Below are 21,273 nucleotides of genomic sequence, written 5' to 3' on the forward strand. Positions count from 1 at the left end.
TTGCATGCATCCATGGTACGTTTTGGATCTGTGGATATTATTTTGACTTCTGGATAATTAATGTATTAATTTACATAAATGAAATGCTCAGCCTGCTGCATGCAAGGAGTGAAGTAAGCCCAGCCCGGGCGCTGGCATGTTTGCTGGCTTGTTCAGTGCTCATGCCCGGGATGGTGCTGGGCTCTGGAGCCAAACGAGGGGAGCTTTCATCAGAGCATCTTGCTCGGGCCAGGGCGAGCAGAGCCCTGGCGTGGCTGGAAGCTCCAACTGCCAAGAAAAAGTCTTCCTTGGGCCAAATGTGTTGGTGGTGTAAGGCAAGCCTGGCTCCTTTGAAGTATCTGGGGCAGAGCCAATTTACGCCCAGTTGGGTTTGGCCCATGGTTCATGTTTAGCAACAATATTTTCAAAAACAAACATTGGGGAGGGAACTCATGGGTATGTTTTCCTCCAGGGCATTCAATTTACTAGCGTTAAAGGAAATATTCCTTTTCCTTTTTTCTTTTTCCTTTTTCCCCTTTCCCCTTTCCCCTTTCTCCCTTTCCCCTTTCCTTTCCTTTCCTTTCCTTTCCTTTCCTTTCCTTTCCTTTCCTTTCCTTTCCTTTCCTTTCCTTTCCTTTCCTTTCCTTTCCTTTCCTTTCCTTTCCTTTCCTTTCCTTCCTTTCCTTTCCTTTCCTTCCTTTCCTTCCTTCCCTACCCTTCCCTTTCCTTTCTTTCCTTCCCTACCCTTCCCTTTCCTTTCCTTCCCTTCCCTTTCCTTTCCTTTCCTTCCCTTTCCCTTCCTTTCCCTTTCCGCTCTGCTTCACTTCTCCCTTCTCCTTCTTTCACATCCTCAAGCCGGTGAAATGACCCTCCAGGCCCAGTTCCTTGCTCCTCCAGGATTTCAGCACTCAATTCCCCAAGGTTTGCCCCAGCTCTGGCCCATCTCAGTGGGAATCAGGTGCCTGGTCCTCGGAGAGCTCAGCAGCTGGAGCACACCAGAGGTCACTGCCCACCCTCAGCCCCTGCTTGGCTGGGTTTTGATGGGATCGATGCCCACGGAGGTGGGAGAGCTCACTGAAACCTGGGGTTTGGTGGTAGGGAGCAGGTGCTAAGCCCCAGGATCTGCGGGGCAGGCATGGCCTCCTGCACAGTCCTGCTCCCTGAATCACAGCACTCGGCGCTGGGGAGTGGACCTTTACTCAGCATTTGCAACCCTGTGATTCATGGCAACTGGTGGCTGCCCGTACCCACGCACAGCAAATCCACCTCAAAACCAACCCCTGCCAGGATGAGCCAGGCTCGCCTTTCTGTTTGCAAAGAGATTTTCTTTTGAAGTCTCCGTCTGGTGAGCTAAAAATAAGGCAGAAGGGTGGGGGGGAAGGAAAAGAGAAGGTGAAGGGCAGCGGTGGCTGTGGGTTTCAGATGTAAGGGCACCAAGGCACCTGCGCGCCTGGCTTCAGCCCGCCTAGGGAAGTCCTGACTCGCTGTAGGGGCTGTTTTACACGATCTAAAAGGGTCAGACTTGCTGTACCCAAAGTGCCACCATTGAGCTTTATTCTCCCAAGAGGTCCTGGGACCCAAGTAAAATCCACCATCGCCAGTGAAGTTGTTCCATCCAGGGAATCATGATTTCACCCTGGGATTTTGGAGCTTGGGTATCAAAGCATTGCACAGTGTGCTTCCTCCCAGCAAAATGCGCATTACCTGGCGTCATCGTGATGGATTATGGTGACTAGAGTTGGCTGAGGGGACAGCAAAGAAAGCTCACCCCTTTATCAGCCCGGATAGGCGGGAGCTGCCTGGCTGGTCCCACACGAACCAGTTCTGCAGCGCTTCAAACTAGCCGCAGCACCTGATGGCACTGGCCCAGCTGAGCTCGCTGTCAGGGATTTGGGACACTTGCAACTTCATGGGCTCTGAAGACGTGGAAGCTATTTGGGCTATTGCACATTCAGCGCAGGGTAAAGACTGGCTGGGGGCTGTGAAGTGGGGTGTAATGGATCCCTCTGCAACGACCAGCTCCTTCCTCCCTGGCCCCCTGTCTGCACAGCACCTCGCACACTGAGCCCTGATCGCAGCCGAGGGTCTCAGCTCTCTCCCACAGGGTTTGCCACTGCAGTGCTTTATACACACTCAGTATCTCCTTCCCTCTTCAGGACCCGGAGAAGGGCAGTAAATGGGATTTCTGGAAACTCAACACCCTTGGGGAGGCAAAGCCAGTTCAGTTTGCCCCTGTTGTTGTGCCGGCATGAAACCCAGACCAGGGAGTTTTCTGTTTGTGTGTTGATGACACCACCCTTTAACTCCGTGACTAAGCTCAGGGGATGAGCCATACCCGCTCGCACCTTGTTTTCCTGACAAAGCAGCGCACCTTGCTGCAGACACCAGAGGTGAGGATTATTCCAAAGTGCACTACCATCTCCATTGCATTTCATAAAACCAGAAATCAGGAACGACCCGTGGACCTCTGTTTGCTCAGCTCCCTCTTCAAGAATGTCCCCTTCTGTGCACTTCTGCAAAACCTCTCCCCTCGGCCCCTGGATCCATCTCTTCCCACATCTGGGACAGGCTGAGCTGCATTTGCCAGGGTGAAGGTGAAAGAATGGTTTATTCACAGGATTTTTTGCTCTCCTTGCTTTGCCCTGTAAATTGCAAACCCAAGGAGTGGCAAAGGTGTGTATCAACAAGAAAGGACCATGCCCAGTGAGCTGGACACACTGCCTAGCACTGCTCTGTCTTTTCACCCAAATCCAGGTTGATTCCCACATAATTATTTTAGCACGTTCTCACCACACATTGTCTTTTCTCAGATGGCCAGATTCGACATGGGTACACCCAGCAAGATGTTTGCTTTCTGGGCTGAAAGCAGCCACAGCTTCTGGAGAGCTCTGAGATTTCAGCTTGATCTGCTCCGTCCATCTCTGGAAAGCATTGGGAGCCCTTAACACCCTGTTGCACCATTCCTGCTGCATGCTGGGGTTGGAGCAGATGATCTCCAGAGGTGCTTTCCAACCCCAACCACTCTGTGGTTCTGTGTGATTCTCATTCCTGGCTCTGCCATCAGCTCACCAGTGACCTTGGCCACATCATTTCCCCTCCCAGTGCTACAATTTCTCATTCTATAAAATGGAGATAACAGCTGTGATTTCCCTGGTAAAACACTTGGACAACTCCAGCTGAAAAGCTTTCTAACAATGTGCGCAGAGGATGGTTTTATCACTATCTGACAGGTAGATTTGGGGTTGCTGGGAATTACATGGCTCTCAAGCATTTACTGAGCTGTTTTTAACCTCGTAAAAGCAAACCAAACCCATGAACGAGGACTCCTCACCTCAAGGCTCACTTCCACCAGAGCCGAGTGGTTGTTATCCTGAAGTTATGGTCAATGAGGTGGGATGAGACCAAGTCACTCGCTTGGTTACCTTGGCCCAAGCAGAAAGCCTTCCTGATGGAGATTTGCTTGAGCTGCTCTTCCAGCACTTGAGATTCAATGTTCCCTGTGAGCAACAGATTTTAACACCTCCCATTTTGTAAGAGCCAGGGCTGTATTTCATCCCTCATCCCCAGAGATTCTGCATTAGAAAAATTTATAAGCTTGGAGGATTGTACTTAGGGATGAGCTAATGGAGGCCAGGGGTGCCTCTTCTGGGAAATGCTTCGGTGGTCTGATAAAAGCTGGAAAATATACCTATTTTCTCCACTTACATCCATTCATCAAATAAAAGACATCAGCTCCCCCGGTAGATTTTGGCCGTCCCTGTCAAGCTGAGCAAACAAATAGGAAGACCAGTGTGGACATGAGAGGGCAGCGTTAGGTGTCCTGTAGAAATTGCTTCTGAAATGGAACTGACTTTGCTCTGTGTCTGTCACCCTTCCCACTGGGAAAGAGGAGAAGACAGTGGGGTCTAACCCCCCAGCCTCATGCTTTGGAGTCAATGGTTGCGGGCAGGTGAAATACGGAATAAACTGCAGGAATATGGGATAAATTGCAGGTCTGCTGGCTCCAGGAGGGGTTGTCAGGTCTGGAGATGTGCAGCGTGACCATGGTTTTGCAGCTTCCCCAGGCTGGGCTGGTTTGCCTGGGGTCAGCTCGACATGGAGCCAAGCTGAGCCTTGGTGTGCACCAGCACTGCGGTATGGTGCGAGGGAAGCACAGAGCTGTGGTGCCACCTTGCCCAAGCGATGCTGCAAAGTTCTGGGCAGCAATGCTCTTGGGCATTGGTGTTTCTGCCCAAAAGCCTTGGCCCTGCTGAAGCTATTTGTATTTTGGAGAGCTCTCAGCACTCACAGCTGCTTTAGGCATGGCCTTTGGGCAGCACCTGGAATGAGGACAAGCCCTCAAGGGTGCAACACGCCTTTACACAGATCCCTTGTGGTGGGACTGGGCAGGCTTTGGCTGCTCAGCCTGAGTTCACCCCATATATCTCATCATGTTTCACAGTGACCTTATGGGGCCAAGAAAGCAGCCCTGATGCTTCCCAGAGAGGCCAAGCGCTGGCTGCAGGTGATGGTTTAACTATAGGCATCCTGTGCTGGTGGCCAAGCCAGATCACACATAAGACCCACCGGAAACAGGCTGCAAGCTCTCCCGTTGACTCCAGCAAGCCCCAGCCTCATCCTGCAAAACTACAGATGCTTTTGGTCCTACCACGGGGGACCTGAGAGCACTGAACGCTGGGCCATGCCTGCCTTCCACTTCGGCTCTCCCACTCCAGCCTGCTCTGGCCAAGGGTCTCTGCCCCTCACCTAATCGCTGTGTGAACCCCCACCTCCCGCTGGGAGAAGCCGCATGTGTTGAGGGCTCATCACCTGAGGTTTAAATCCCCTGCAACTCTCAGAGGCTCACCCCATCCCTGCGTGGCAGCTGCTGTAATTGCGCAGAAATGCTCATAACGCCACGAGAAGAAAGTTCAAAGGAGAAACCAACAATTATTGCTCAGCAAAATAACTCAATTCAGGGAAAGCTGGGAACTGGTGTGTTCACTTTCCTCCTGTCATTCCTCTACTGAACTTATTTATTTTAAAATAAATTACCAGCCATCCTGTAAAACACTTTACTGGCAGCTTTTAAAAATGGCCTCTCCCTCCAGCTCCTAATGCCACGTTATCCAGCAAAAAGCGGTGTTTCACAGGCAGCAGCCATCAACCGCATTGATTTGTGTGGGCTCAAAGATGAATGATAATGCCGCGCCATGGGACAGATGGTGATTTATGAGCCGGAGGGAGCTGGTGGCTTAGTCCTCGCAGCTCAGGCTCCAGCACCACTCGGGCACGAGCATCACCATCCTACCACTGGTCCCACTGGGAGAGGATTACTGGGAAGGGAGCAGGGGGGGGTGCTCTGCTTCTATTCATGGCTGTAGGATGCCCAACAGGGTCATGGCACACCATGGCTTCCCATGCCATCCCTGGGGGCGGCTGCACTGAAGGTGAGTTGAGGTTGGGTGGAAGCTCCCCAGGACATGATACCTGTGGGTTTTGGGTGCTATTTGAGCTGGCAACTATTTGTGAGTCCTGGGATGGAGGAAACATGGTTCCCAGTGGTTCATAGCTTGCCCTTTTAAGCAAAGTCTCACCAACTCCGAAGCACAACTTGAAAAATAGATTTTCCATTTGCCAGCAGGATCTGGGCTCTGGCTGAAGTTCCTGCTGGGTTTCAGGCAGGACTGACGTCTCTCTCTGGCAGGGAGGCTCCAAAGGTTACGCTGGTGTGGAGCTCACCCAGACCTCCCCAAGACAGAAATACCGTCCCTTGTCTTCACCCAGTTACATCAATACTGCAGGATTTTAATTACCTTTGAGACCTTTAGCTCGGTACTGATATTAATATGACCAACAGGTCTAAAAGACACAGAGAGCTGGGAATTTATACACCAGCTCACACAGACGCAACAGAGCACGAGTGATCATTTCTTTAGGAAAGCAGCGGAGTCTCATTGATGGGTTCAGTAGGGATTTTCATGAGCAGATCCAGGCAAAATGGGAATACGCAGCTGGAGGAGAAGTCCCGCACCTAGGACTGATACCTCAGCACCACCTAAATTTAAGTTAATACCTAAATCCAGCCGGATCGCACCCTCTCCCAGTGCTGTCCCCAGCGCCGGGTGCTTGCGCAAGATCCTGAGGAATACAATGACGTGGCAGGATTTTCCTTATAAAAAATTTTGCCCTGCTCTGCAGGATTGCAGCGGGTTGGAAAATTCTGCTGGGCATGTGTAACTCTGGGTCGTGCTGGGTGCAAATTACCTTGATTACAGGTTGGGTAATTATAGTTGCAGCATCGGTGGTTGGAGGGCTGCGGGGGGAAGCCCCTTTTTTATTTTTTGGAGGCTGCCTGTGAATTAATCTTAAAACTTTCAACAGAGAAGGGGTGTGCATGCGTGGGGGGGGACTCTGCCGCTCTGCTCTGCTAAGATCATAAATCTCTTCTAGGGAATCATAAATCAATCTTTTCCTGAGCCCTCAAGCCCGTGAATGCAATGAGGCGATGGCGGAGCTCATGCTTCACAGCCTGCATGCGACTCTGGCAAGAAAAACACTCTCCAAAATATAAAGAAGTCTTGAGAGTGTAAAAGCCCTTCATTCAGAGTTGGCAGACCCAGGAGGCTGGTAAAAGGGGCCCTGGAAACTATAGGTATTTAGATAGGGGAGGATTATGGGGGGTTGCTGCGGGGATTAGTGCTGGAGCACCTTTCCCACTTGGATTTTGGGGAAACGAGGTTTGAGCATGGTTTCATCCCGGTTTGCTCCCTTTGGGATGCAAATACTTTGCGTGTTTACCCCCTCTGCTCTCAGCCTCTGCCCACCTGAGCACCCGTAGCAAATCCAGCCCTCGGCTGAAATCGGCCCCGGGGAGCCACTGGCCGCCGGCACACCGAGAGCCGGCGTCTTCAGTTTTATGGGGAGGTTTCGTGCCAGCGCCGAGCGCGCTGGCGGTGGGGCCGCTCGGGGGGTGCGTGCCTGTGACCCAGCTAGAGAGCATTAACTGCTCAACGCTTGAGCTGCGCACGTTGGGGTTTGCCAGTGGGAGCCACTGATTTCTCTCTGATGAGCATTTTGAACAAGTGTATTAAACGCTCAGCGTCCTGCTGAGCCCTCTGTGCTCAGCATGGGTAATATATGTATTAACATGCCAGCGAGACGCAGCATTATTCTTATTAAAAGTAATTTACGCAGCCCCATCACTTGACATTTATGTTTCGAAGCCAGTATAAATCTGGTGTGCCCAGGCAGGGGGGTTTCTGCATGGATGGGCCATCCCGAATGGGATGCTCCTGCCGCTGAAAGCTTTGGTTTGAGGCCAGGGAGATAAGGGGCAGCTCCAGGAGGCTTTTATTAAGGGGAAAAAGGGAATATTTAGGGAAAGAGGACTAAGGAAGCATGCTGGCTCTTTCTTCTGTTTTGACTCAGCTGTTAATTTGACAGCGAATGACGATGGGGTGGTTGTAAATCTGCTGCCTGCGGATGCAGCCGGCTGAAGCTGTCTGCAGCGAGCCAGGGCTGGGAAACGTGACGGCGAGGTCCCCGGGGGCTTGGTGCCTCCAGGTGAGGCTCAGCCCCGCGGGGTCTGCCTGCAGGGTGCCCTCATGCTGGAGCAAACGTCCCGGTGTGAGCGGGGCACGGGGGGGTCGGGGTGACTCGCTGTGGCATGTCCCCATGTCCCTGGGTCTGCCGCGCGCCAGCCGCTCCATGAGCTCATCGCTCGGGGGATCTCTGACTCAGTAAATGACCTGCTGGAAGAAATGAGGGGGAAAAATACTGGTGGAAAGCAAAAGAAAAACCAAAATCAAAGAGCAAAAGGTCTGGGAACCTGGCTGTCTAATTTGACATCACCAGGTGCTCTTTCCACCCAGCCTCTGCCCTGTGCCACATGATGTCCCAGAGCGTTGATGTGACTACTGTTGCCATGCTGTGCCTCAGTTTCCCCATCACTAAATAACAGCACACAGCTTGCTCGGAGAGGTCTCAGGGAGCTCTGAATTGAGATACAGCAGGCAAACGGGCTCTGGTGTGGGTTATTTGCAGATAAGGGAGGAGAGGACCACAAAGACCCCCCAAAGGGCTCTCAGCGAGTCCTGCCTCAAGCCCATGGCACAGTCCTGTCCCTGTGCCCTAAGATGCCCCATTGCACTCCATTTCCCATCGCCTGGGCTTTGCCAGCACCCAACAGACAGCACCCAGAGGGCACCTTGGCCACCTTCTCCAAGCTGTCTATCTCAGGGTGGGGAGAAACACCCACCGAAGACACCTCCTTCTCCTAAGGGACTCCAAAGGGTGCTGAGGACAACTGGATCAGGCCCAGGTCCCTGGGGTGTGACTGCCTGGGTTACAGTGAGGGAGCTGTGGTGGACAAGGGCTGGAGCGTAGGCACAGGCAAGGCTGTGCCGGGTGACAGATGAGAGTAGGGTGACAGCAGGGACAGACACCGTGAGGGAGCCGGTGAGGGACCAGATCCAGCACCTGGAGCTCATGGGAAAGGGCCAAGATGCAGACAGGCACTGCCAAACCCCCCTTCTGGAATGGAGGTAGCCAGCAGGTCCCGGAGCAGTGTCATGACAAGTCTTGGGGTGACCTACTTGCTGCGGAGTTTAACTCGGTGCTAAGAAGAAAATAAATGCCTTTACCTAAATCTGCTCCGCTTTCAGTGGCCTATATACCAACCTGCCTCTTTAGCAGCAGCAAAGGCTCCTCCGCCAAGGAACGCCACAGCAATGACCTGTTTCTCGTGTTGCCGATGCCTCCAGCCCATCATGGTGGCACGAGGAACTGGAGGAGCCATACGCCCGAAGATGATGCATCAAGGGTCTCCTCCAACCTCCTCCTTCCCCGTTCCTTAATATGGGATTTAATTAGGTTTATTCCCTTCCTGGGGATAGCCAAACAACATTTTCCACAGGTTTTCTTGGTTTTGCAGGTCCAAGGACAAGGTTTTGGGGGGAATCACCTTGTCCCCATAACCCAAGGGTGGTTTGACCCCATGGTACATCCCCGCTGTTCCAACCTGCCTTCCCTGGGAGAGACTCAGCAAAGTGTCGCGGGACAGTGGCAGAAAGGGGGATCAGATCGCTTGGCTTTGCAGAAATGCCTTTAATTCCTTAATATCCCCTTTTTTAGGGTACAATTATAGATTGGCTGCACCTCGCTGCTGTAAATCAGCATCAAAGGCTCCCTCGCGTCAATAGGAGAACACATGTACTTACAAGACTATGGGTGTTTGATGCTAATAAAAAAAGATTAAACGAGAGGTCGTAATCACCCGCCGAGCCTACAAGTGCCAACGCAGTGAGTGCAGCCCGGCAGGGCTGGAGGAGCCAGGACTGACCCCCGAGGACACCCCCACCCCAGGACCCTTCCCCGCAGGGACCCACCGGGGCTGCTCCAGCCCCCGGCCCCCTCTGCTCCTCCCTTACCCCCCTCCCACACCCCACGCTGGATTTTGGGAACATTAATCACCCTCCTTAAACTGACAGTCCGGCTTTCTGTACCCGTAGTGATTATCCAAGCGTTTTAATGACACCTTGGACCCAAGGTATCAATTAGACATGTCAGGATAAGAACTGCCTTGAGCTGATTCAGCCCATCACGACCACAAGGCAGGGACCCGTTCCAGGTTCTCCCTGGGATGCGTTCAAGCCTCTGGGGCTGGGATGGCTCCACAATGGCCGGTGGGGGGAACCAGACAAGGACTTTGCACCTTTTATTTAGTGCCTCACATGCTGCTAACCCCTGCGCTTGTGCAGCAGCTCCTGCGAAGAGAGGCAGGAGTGTGCTCGGATTTGTACTGTGGTGTGGGACAGTGGCGTACGGGGCACAGGGATTACAGAGAAATTCGGGTTGTGTCACAGGGTGATTTGGGTTGGATGGGAGCTCAGGAGGTCCCTGGCCCAAGCTCCTGCTGGAAGTAGGGTCAGCTGTGGGGCCAGGCAAGGTTGCTCAGGGCTTCATCATCCATCTGCCCATCTGTCTCCCTCCATTTCCCACATTATTTTATCCCAGCCTGGTGCATCACCCACCTGTAATGGCTTTTAATGTCCAAAATCCTTTCCTGCTGCCTGCACACAAATCTGCATTATTTTCCTCCCCTATATATCCCTGCTTCTCAAACGTGATACCTGCAGACACCATGACTCCTGCTGTTGATGATTTTATTTTCCTTTGCAACCAGATGAGAGCTAAGCAGGAGTTTTTTAAGCATCGTTTCAGAGATGGGGAAGGAAAGTGCTCAGGGCAGATCCAAGCCAGCAGGTTGCAGCAGTCTGGGTTTGAGTTGCATCTCAGGCATTCGTGGGTTGCAAGCAGCATCCAGATGAGTATTGGGATGCAGAGGAAAAGCCCCACATGGGAGGCAGGAAAATCTCCCAGAGCAAAATCTGGTTCTTGAGGGCTTGGGAAGAGGTGCTGAGCAACAGGGATGAGGGTCTTCATTGACAGTTGCTTTTCTAAGGAGTTTTCCAAACAGTCGTCAGCATATAAGGGACCAAACATCCGTGGGGCAGACAGGTCTGTGGGGCAGGAGCCCCCAGAGCAGCCCCAGGTGGGAGAGTTGTGCTGCAGGAGGGAGCTCGCCTGCCACTGCCCCAGATCTCCCCTCCAGGTGGGTGTCTCAGATCTCCTGGACCCTTTTGGGACTCTCTGTTCGTGGTGTCCCATGGAAATGCAGTGCCATCAGGTGGGGTTTGCAGCACACAGAGGCCCAGAGCAGCTGCAGGGGGCACTTGAGGGTCACAAACTGGGATGCTGAACATAGCAAGGGTGGATTTAAATAACCATTTTCCTGCCCCTTCGCGGGTGGTGATTCCAGGCCCAAGCCACCCTTACACTGGCCACATGATGGGCAACCTGCGCATCTGTGGGGTGGGATGCAGGTGGTATGTGAAGCACATCCTGCTCCCAGCTGCTCCAAGGAGCATTCTAGCACAGAGCAGATATGCTTGTTGGTCTTGAGATGGCTCCTACAGACGTGGCTGCTCTTGAATGAGGCAAAGCCCTGCTCTCCAGGTGGGAATCTCTCTTCCTTCGGGTCACCCAAGATGCATGGACTCTAGGAGACCCTTTTCTCCCATCAAACCCAAACTTCTCCACAGCCTTCCCCTGACACCAGGCGGTCAAGTCAAGGATTTCCGTTGAGGGAGACCAAAACATGACAGAAAACCACCCGACCAGTGCAAGAAGCTCAGGGCTTGGGAGGCAGCTTGGCCTGCGGTTGTTTGCCATGGCTAATGACTCAGAGTGGTTGTGGGCTCAGGTTTTTCACATTCCTCCCTGTACACAGGGAGTATTTCCACCCACAAACTGCAGCGCACCCACGGCTCGGCACCCTTCCTCCTGAGAAAAGCCTCCAAGAAGACAAGAGCCTCAAAGCTGTCATCAACATGTGGGCAAGCCGATGAGCACTTTGCGGTGACAAAGGGCCTGTCTTCATGAGCTGGCCTGCCAAAAATGTGTCTCTCAAAATGCTGGCAATGACATATTTTTGGGAGCTGGCTGCCTCCTACTTTTCTGGAGTTAGAAAGGCTCTAAAGCCAATGATCTGTCAAAGCCTAAGGGCTATAAACATGTGGTTTTGCCACCCAAGGTCTCTCTCCTTGGCTTTTGCCTTTGCCATTCGGGGATTGGGTGTTTTCTTTTCTATTTTTTTTAAGAGTCTGTGGAAGAGGGCAGATTTCATACAGCCTATGGTTTCCTGCACCACTTGGGCCTGCGGCTACAACGCTTCTGGGCCAAGAACAACGCAAGGGCTGGGAGGCTTCACCGTGAAGCCACAGGCTTGGGGTGCAGGAAATCTCGGTTCCTCCCCACCACAACACTGACCAGCCTCTGCCCATAATTCGTCTCTTCTGAGCCCCTGGGGGAAAAGGTCAGAGCTCTTCAGGTGGATCTTGTCTATACTAGATTAGGAGGGCACGGCAAACCCATTTTGTGTGGTGCATCTTGTACAGCACTAAGCACAACTGAGACTGGGTTATTCCCAAGAGGTGTTCAACTAAAAGTGACAGTAATACCCCCTTTTTTTAGAGAGGGGGACATTTTTGGTTATCAGACCACCAAGGCTCTCCTTTAGCAGCCCAGCTCTAAACCACCTCAGATGACATACTCCTCATACGGAGGCTGGTGTCAGGCTTTGATTATTATTTAATGTCTCTTAAAGTAATGCAACCATAGCAAAACCCATCAAAGCCATTTTTCCCCCCCAGGTGCTGACTGGGACCCCAAGATTTCCCTTCCTCTTCCATTTTGGGCTCTCTGAGGCATAAAAGCCGCTCCATGGTGTAATAGCTGGGATTGGACTCTGCTTGCCACTTGCTGCTCGAGATTTTGGCTTCTTCTCTCATCCCCAGTAGACAGAGGGATTAATTTACTCTTCCTTTTTCAGCAAACTTTGACACGAAGCAGCTACTGCTGCTCCTTTTGCTTCCTCTTCTCTAGAGTCCTTGCAAAGATTGCACAAGCAGGGCTGCATTTTATTAGGCTTTTGATCATTCTCAGCATTTTTCCTGATTTATCCTCCAGATTGGTCTTGAACGAGGTGCTCAAAAGCAGACGCACAGGTGGGACCTGTCTACGATAAAGGCTGAGGTATCAAAGACTCCCGTTATAATCAAAGGTGAGGAAGAGACACCTGCAGAGGGTGAATCACCGGAGATCAGTACCCGAGATAGAGCAGATGAATTGTCCTCTGCGTGTGCGTACTTCTCCCCACTGCCTATGTCAGGAACCAGGTGGAATCTGCTTACATTTAGATGTCGCAGGATTTCAATTGGGCATGGGATGGCATGGGCTGAGGTGGCATTTCATGCTGCTTGAAGGGGGGTGTGTCACTTTGCCCTTCTCATTATGCATTCCTGTTGGAAGCTGGTGTGAACACATATGACAGTCTGGCATTGCTCAGATACAGTGGCAGGGAGCAAACAGGGTTGGGCTTCCCTTTTTAAATATTTTTTGAATTTTTTTCTTTTTCTGTTAATTTTATTTTTTTTCTTCTTCTTTTTTTTTCTTTTTTTTCCAGAGAGCACTGGTTTGATTCCAGGACATTTTTTGAATAGCTTTCATAATTAGCAGGAGGTGGGGCAGGGAAAAGATCTGCTCTGGAGCTAAGCTGGGATATACAGGCTTAATTCATCACTCCAAGGGGAGCTTGGTGATGCAAACCGGCAGCAAAGGCATCGAGCTGAGCGGTTACAGTCCTGCCTTCTCTGGGGCACGCAGAAACATCGGGGTGACTCAGAAAGCCACTGTAGCTGCTGCTGGGAGAGGAGCTAGTCTGAGCCCGTCGCTGCATGTGAGAGTGGGCAAGGGTGGGCAGGCAGGGTTAGGATTGACATGGCAGAGGCAGGGAAGAGACCTGCGGTTTCTTGGCAAGAAATTAGCTTTGGAAACAGCAGTGTTGCTCGCCGTGGCCTTGGCAGCATGAAAGGAGGGGAGGAGGAAGATGGTTGGGGACCATCCATCCATCGCCATCTTCATTCTCCAGGTGTAGAGTCCAGTGTTACCTGGGCAGGGAGCAGGGCTGGGGCAGGAATGGGTCTGGCTCATGCACAAGCGGGTGAACTCTGGCTCGTTGAGTTGGGGTCCCTCCATGTCATTGCCCATGGACCAGCCCAGCCTGTCCTGAATGGCACAAGACATCTACACAAGACCTGATCTGTGAGAGGTATCAGATAGCCTGGGGCATCTGAAAGAACTTCAGACACCCATGTGGGGGCAACCCAGCTGAGTCTTTGAACACTCATCTGATGTAGTCTTAGAAGATAACAGGGAAGATGTCCCGATGCAAACTGCCCTGACCAGGCTTCCTATATCAGCCGTGCAGGGGACCGTATGCTCCCCAGCCATCATGGTGGCATGTTGGTCTCCATCTCAACAACAGCAAGACACAGAAAGGCAGATTCCTCGTGGGATTCAAACACTGGCATTCATGGAGGTGGTGCATGGAGCAGGTGCCCTGATTGACATCTGTTCAAGCCCCAGTGCCACCAAGTGCCACCTCAGTCTGCATCTGCTGGCCTGGGAGCAAACACAAAATGCTTGTGAGCTGCACCTTCCTCATTGCCCCAGGTCTCAAACAGCCCCTCAAAGCATTGCAACATGGCAAGGAGGAGGAAGAACCCAGCCAAGACCTCAGCTATGGGCACCTGAGAGCAGTTTTCAAGAGCAAAGTGAGCCTCAGGGCTGCATTGGCTCCTGTCGAATCTCCCCTTGTCCTCTCAGGTAAGACTATCTCATCTATCAACAGCCATGAAAGCCTTTTTACTGAACAGGGAGACTGATACCTCCAAAAAGCCTCCTCCCACCCTGATTTTGCTATTTTAGGTGGATCAGATGGACCCTACAAGGTGCTCATTTCTCTCCACTGGCTCCAAAAGAAGGCTGGGCAAGTTCATGCCACAAGGCTAGGGTGAAACATCTCCTGGCCTCCACACCAGGGCCAAAACGTTGCTCTCTCCCTTCGAGCCCTTTTGGGGTGGACGTAGGGTTAGGAGGTGCCCTGGAGAGGTAGAGGTTGGGTTGGAGAAGGCCACTCTTGGCACCAACAGCCTTGCTTCCCTTCTCCCTGCAGCTCTTGCTGTGCAGAGACGTGCACCTGAAGAGGTCACGAGTTGAGAGGAGCCGTCTTGGCGGTTCGGTTGGCGGAGGAAGCAGGGAGGAGGCAAGGGGGTGGATTTGTTCTAGGCAAGGAGACAACCAGGCAAAAGAGTCATGAGTTCTTGGCTATGGAGGGGCCCATTCCTTGGAGAGAAAATTACTGGCAAATGGCTGAAACATTGAGTGTTTCTCCCCAGCCCTTCCCTTGCTGAGAGCAATATGAAGGCAATTATTAGAGCTACTTCTGAAAGGAAAAGGGGGAGGGAGAGGAGGGGAAAGGGAAAAAAAAAAAGTGAACAACCTGGAGAGCTGAAGGCTGCCTGGATGTGGGTTTTCAACAAGACTGCTTGGCACATCTGTTTGCCTAACCCAATGCATCACACAGCCTCCGAAAGCTATAATCAGGCAATTTCAGGGTGTGGAGCTGGGCACTAAATAAGTACTGAGATAAGTGCATGCATTGTTCACACGCCAAGAGTCAGAGAAGTGCAGACGGAGAGACCTGTGTTGGCCCAAGCCATGAAATCACAAAAGCCTTGGGGGCCTGGGGATGGTGGGGACGGTCCTGGGACCAGGAGCCGGTTGTCTCGCAGGGAAGTGCCCGCAGGGAAAAGGATGAGCATGAAAAAAAAAAAAAAAAAAAGGAGGAGAAAGCAGCCTGGCTTCTGCTTCTCCACACCTCCCCACACCAAAAAAACCCTCGGTGTAAGTGTCAATGGCGTCATCGTGGAAAGGTGGTGCTTGTCACAAATAAATCAGCCCTTGCCTTTTAGCTGTGATGATAATTATATGGTGTCTTAAGTATCTGTACAAACTGTCAGGGGAAATATATGGTGAGTAAAGAAACTTGGAGCTTGCTAGCAGGGAAATGTTAAGGTGTCTCAGCTTAGCTGCTACAAAGGAACCTTGTCTGGATTTATTTGGGGGGGGGGAATGATGAAAGGTTGGATTCATGTCCTTTCTTGTCCGTCAGGAGACATTTAATGTGGTTGTATAACCCTAATGGTTTTTTTAAAAGAAAAATTAGAGAATCGGAGGTTTGGGAACAAACATGGTCCGAGGGGGAGGGAGGGCAGAGGCCAGACCCTGGGCACCTTCTGCAGTGGCAGAGATGGTCCTCGTGGGCAGGACAGCAGGGTGGTGGCACCCCAAGTGTCGCTGCTCAGCAAATGCAAGCCCAGCAGGGGCAGACAGGGCCAGGAGTGATGCTAATTCAGGATCAAACCCCACGGGGCAAATGCATGAGTGAGTGGCAGTGCAGGACTTTCACCCGCAGGTGCAGATATCATCTGGGGTTTAGGAAATCCCCAGACCGTGGATGATCACAGGTGACTTTGTCCACAGCCTGCCCACCATCAGAGCCCACCACTGTGAGCTGGCAGCAGCCCAGCTCAGAAAATACCACCAAGTGACCCCGGCACTGAGAACAGCCCCAGCCTTGCGGTGAGGCCGGCTCAGGCCATGCTGGGCACCTATGGCAGGATACAGCCTTGTTGAGGTGGCACCCCCACATTTGGCTGGGCTTTTCCAAGGGTGCCCATCACCGTGGCCTCCAGGCACCTGGTAGCCGGGCTGAGCATGTTGCATCCATGGCTGTCACAATGAGAGGAGAAGCTGCAGAGACACCAAAAGGGGGTTGTGCTCTGATTTTTCTCCACCCAAACACAACCAGTAACACTGTGCAAATCAGGATTGTCCCAAAAGGTTCCATTTTGTCCCAAACTGCTCCTGTTCTCCCGCATTTCCTTTCCTCCTACGGCTCCTAGTTTTGGTGAGTCCAGGACCTGCCCCACACACAGGTTGGGTTTGGGCACAGATATTTTGGTTCCAGGCGTGGCTTGCTTACACAAACGATAATTACACCAGCAAAACCCTCACGGGGGACACTGTTACAGCGGCTCCGAGGTGCCCAAGGCAAGTATGGAGATAACAGCTCCTCAGCACACCACGTCTACGCCAGCACCTTCAGGAGAAGGCATCAGCGCCACCATCCCAGTGTTGCAGGCAGGGAAACTGAGGCACAGGGCCATGGCTTGCTCAAGGCCAGCCGCAGCCAGGGCCAGCCTTGCCCCTCACCACTGCTGCGTTTCGCATTCCTCCCTCTCCTTGGCAGCCCACGGCCAGGAGCTTCTCTCACGATATGCTATGTGCGGGCTGCTGGGTTATTAAGCGGAGCCAGGGCTCAGTGTCTGGAGCGATGCTGCAAGCTCGCACACGCTGGGGCTGGGTTAATCCCCGCTGGTACGACTGCAGCCAGGCAGGGCGGCTCCTTGCTGCAGCAGGGTCCAAAATGCAGGGGGTCTGGGGTATCCCAAAAATGGGGGAAGTGGGGGTCTGCAGGGTGTTTTCCCATGCTGTACAGTGCAGTGGGTTTGCGGGTCAGCAGAGATGGGGCATGGCAGCCCTGTCCCAGTCCCTGACCCCATCCCAGCAGCTCTTGAGGGCTCGGAGGAAGGGGTTACTTATCCAGACAGGAGGGCAGGTTACAGACTAGATGGTACAGAGCATCTCCCCTTGTCAGCACTGCCCTGGAGAGGGCCGCATCCTGCTCCAGGGGCTACATCCCACCCCATCCCTCTAGGTCCCCACAGGGAGACACCAACCAACCCCCCCACCCCACCCCAGCATCACCATCTCCCACACAGCTGTTTTCCTGACCAATCCCATGCTGCCACCTGGCTCTGCTTCCAGCCAATCCTGTGCTGCCACCCATGTTCCCAGCCAATCCCGAGCTGCCCCCCCTCACTTCCCAGGGGTATATAAAGCCCCAGCAGCCACTGCCCCAGAGGCTTTGTGTGGGCTGTGGTGTCCTTTTCTTTTTCAGGTAAAAGGTTTTGGGGTTTTGGTTTTGTGTGTTGTTTTTTTTTTTTTTTGTGGTTTTTAATTTTTTTGCTAGCGAGGCCACCCCAGAGCACCCAAACCTGTCCCCCATTTGGGGCAAAGGGGGTCCCTGAACCCCATGAGGCCTCCTCCCTGCCTCTGATGGCTTCAGTGCCACCTGAGCTTCTCAGGGCCTGGTGCTAATTGCCTTTCAGAGTTAAGATAGACATGGGGGGTCTCATTAACCCCTGCCCAGTGTCACTGCTCTGCCAATGTGTTTCATGAAGCTGCAATTAAAACAAAGCCCATTTGCATGCTGAGCTCCAGGTAATGAGCTCTTCAGGAGCGAGCCAGCATCTCATTTTTTAATTTTATATTTCCGCCCCCTGCCTCCTATTTCTCCTCGATTCTCCCCAGTTCCTTTGCTTGTTTATTTATTGGCCTTTTATTGCAAAGGATATTTGCATGGAAACTGTTTCCTGCTGTTCCCTTCCCACTCCAACCCATCATCCTTGGGTTGTGACATTATAGTTTCCATGGCAACGTGTTGAGATGCCACAGAGGACTGTGCTGCCTTCAGGTGGGGAGACAGGCAGATGGAGCTGGTGAGAAACAAAGAAGGGAGGGATGGAAACACCCGGGTTTGTGCGGCTGTAGTGGTCCAGGGCTGTGCCGCAAAGCCGGGGTGTGAGAGCGGGAGATGCTGGATTTGGGGGTTTGCTGTGAGTATAAACTGTGGGGCTGAAGGTGTCCGAAAACTGCTCAGCTCTGTTTAAAGAAAGGGCTGGGGCATGATGGGGAGAGCAAAAGGTACGAGGTGGTTTTCCACCTGCATCCCAGATCACTCCATTTCACCCAGGGATGGCTAAGGCTCGGGTGGGTTCATGCATCTTCAAGAAAAAGCCTTGGCATCTCCGTCTGAGGGCACTGGGAGGTGTAGCACCGCTCCCCATAGGCAGCCCTCTCGGCCTGTTCCCCCAACCCACTAAAGCCTTGTTGTCCTCCAGATCTGCCCGATTTCCAGCCCAGGCCACTGGCTGGTGTTGTGCCTTCCCCTCCTGGGCTCCAGGCGGGGATGTCTGGAAATTGTTAATTCCAAGAATGCCGCCGGGTTTCTGGCGCAATGGGAAGGAGATGGGGTTGGTCTATAAAACCTGAGCAGCCTGAAAGCGGGTGGTTTGTGAGCTTGCTCCTCCTCACCTTGGCCTCTTCGGCAGAGGTCGGGCTCTCGGCTTTCCTGAGTCTGTCCTGATGGCCACTGCATCTCCAGGTGTTTGTCATCCTGGTGGGACTCCTTGGTTAGATGCCTGCCCACCTGTAGCCCCATCATCCAGTGGAGACGTGGCCCTTGCTGTGGCCCCATTTGGTCCAATTTCTCTCTCTGATGTGGGAGAGGAAGAGATGAGAGATGTCTTTGCAGAGATCTGCTTGCTTGGCTTCCCTTGGCCCCTGAAAGTGACCCTCCCTTGGATCCAAAAACTTTGACGTGCTGATTTCAAGGGGATGCTGTGAAGTTCATGTTTCACTGTGCAGGACAAAACCTGCCCCTGTAAAGGGTGGGATGGGTTGCATTAGGCAGGACCCCCAAAAGTGCTCATTTCTCACATGTTTCATGCACTTGGGCAGCTGGGGAGAGCAGGGGACATCCTGGCATCTCCCCTTCATACATGGCTGAGCCGTGCACCCAACCTCCCGTAGACATCAGCAAGTCCACACGGCTGAGGCAGGGGTGGCATCTCTGGGAGAAGGGACATTGTGGGACATCTCCACTCATTGAATGGTTTAGCAAAGGTGAAATCAGACCACGTCCAAGCGAACTCTTCCTCCAGACCTTCCCAAAATGGATGCTGAAGCCTTTGGAGAGCTGCCGGCATCTCCCCTGTGCCATGAACCCGTGTGTTGGCTGGCTCTCACCTCATTTTTGGATCACATTTTGAGCAGAACTTAACCTCTCCCTTTTCCAGGACCAGCCTTTGGTACCTCTGCGCCATCTTTTGTTGTATTTTTATTTTTATTTCTTTCCCAGTCTATAAAATGGCAGTAATAGGTGCTGCAAATCAAGGGTGTCTGGACGCTAAACACACTGCCACCCGCCGATGGGCTTTTTGTGACCCCAGCGCAGCGATGCTGAATTTTTTTTTTTTTTTCCCACAGAAAAGAGCTTGGAAAAGATAATTTCTCTGCAAAACTAAACCATGACTTCCTGCAACAAAGGAGGGAGCTATTACTGCAAAAAAAAAACCCCTGCTGACTGCAACCAGGACACATCTTTGCAGTATATTACTGCTTATTGGAATATTCCCTGCATCTACTTTACCATATGTTTGTCCTCCCTCATTTTATGTTGTGCTGCTTTGCTAAATTACATGTTCAAAGCCATCCAAAGTAGGCAGGAGGAGAGGGGAGACTGGAAACACACCGAGGGCTTTTCCTTTTACAAAATCATCTCCAAAAACAAGGCACGGCACTACGCTTGCAGCCAAAGCCAACCCGAATTTCCTTGTCAATTAGATTTGGAAGGGAAAAAACCCAAGCGCAATGGCTGCATCTTCCATTTTTGATTCCCCTTGTAAGTCACAGTGGAACAATCGGCTGCTCTGTTCGTGCTACTCTCTATTCATACGGTAATTAGAAAGCTAGGAATGACAGGCCGTTTAATGACGGCTGTAATATGTACCTGCATCTCGCACAACAGCTGGTGCACTGGAGAAAATGCAGCCATGTTTCTTTGAGATGGGCTAATAGGAAAATCTTGAGCTAACAAGGAAATAAATCTCCCCAAGGCTAAACTTCACAGAAAATGGTTTCGTGTGCAGAGAAAGGAATTTTAAACAAGTCGGGCCAAATTCAGCTTGGCTGGAGCTGAACCGACGCTGCTGCGGGTGCCTGCAGCCTGCTGCCAGTGTAACGGAGCTCAGTACCTGCGCCTCGGCGGGGGCTTTTTTGCTGTTTATGCTGATATAAATCAGGGCTGACACGTCCTGAGCCACTGGGTTTACACCGGGCTGTAAAAGCTGTGGCTGGGCAGATGCAAAAGGACGCGGTGGTCGGGGCTGGGGGCTGCTCCCCAGGGCCGGTGGATCCCATGAGCTGCCCGTTCTTGGCATGAGCCAGCAGCAGGGGTGAGGGCAAGGCTGCGGCGAAGGGCCCTGTGTCAGGGGGGACGCAGTGAGACCCTGCCGGGGTATTGCAGGGAATGAAGGGTATTAGGAGGGATCAAGCACCTTGGCTGGAGGTGCTGATGCCATGTGCCATGTCCAAGCTCAGGCTCCGGTTCTTCAGGCTCCAAGAGGCGAAAGACACCAGGATGGGGTCAAAGACTAAAACAAGAAACTTTTGCGTAGCCCCAGGTGATGCAGTGGGCCATCTGGAGAAAGATCTGCAGGGAAGGCAGTGCTTTAGCCACTTGACTGTGCTCCCTGTCAGAGCATGGGGTGAACCCTCTCCCTTGGGGATCACGTCTGACTTCGAAAGGGGATGCGATTTCCCCGGGGTGTTTTCCTGGTGAGCAGTCACCTCCCCAGGGTCTCCTTTCCCCTCTAGATCCATCCAGCATCTACTACACGTCTTCTGCTTTGCTCTGCTGGGTCTGCCAGACCTGGTTGCCCTTGTGTTTTTGTGATGTCTCCTTGGGTGCTGGCAGCTGGGAAGAAAGAAGAAGCTGAGTTCTCCCAGCATCCAGCAACCGCCCCAAAGCTCCTCTCACCTGATGTGGCCACCAAAGCTGGGCTGGTTTCAGTGTGCTCAAGGGCATCGCCTTGCACAGCACCCCATCCAAGGGGGACCACCCCAAACTGCACCCATCAGCCAGACCTTTAGGTGCCCAACAGGAGCAAGCTGAGGTCGCAGCTCCTCCACCTCATGGTCCACAGCCAGGAAAGGGAGCAGGAT

This window comes from Falco biarmicus, chromosome 19 (genome assembly GCF_023638135.1).
Source record: "Falco biarmicus isolate bFalBia1 chromosome 19, bFalBia1.pri, whole genome shotgun sequence".
In the NCBI taxonomy this organism is placed as follows: domain Eukaryota; kingdom Metazoa; phylum Chordata; class Aves; order Falconiformes; family Falconidae; genus Falco; species Falco biarmicus.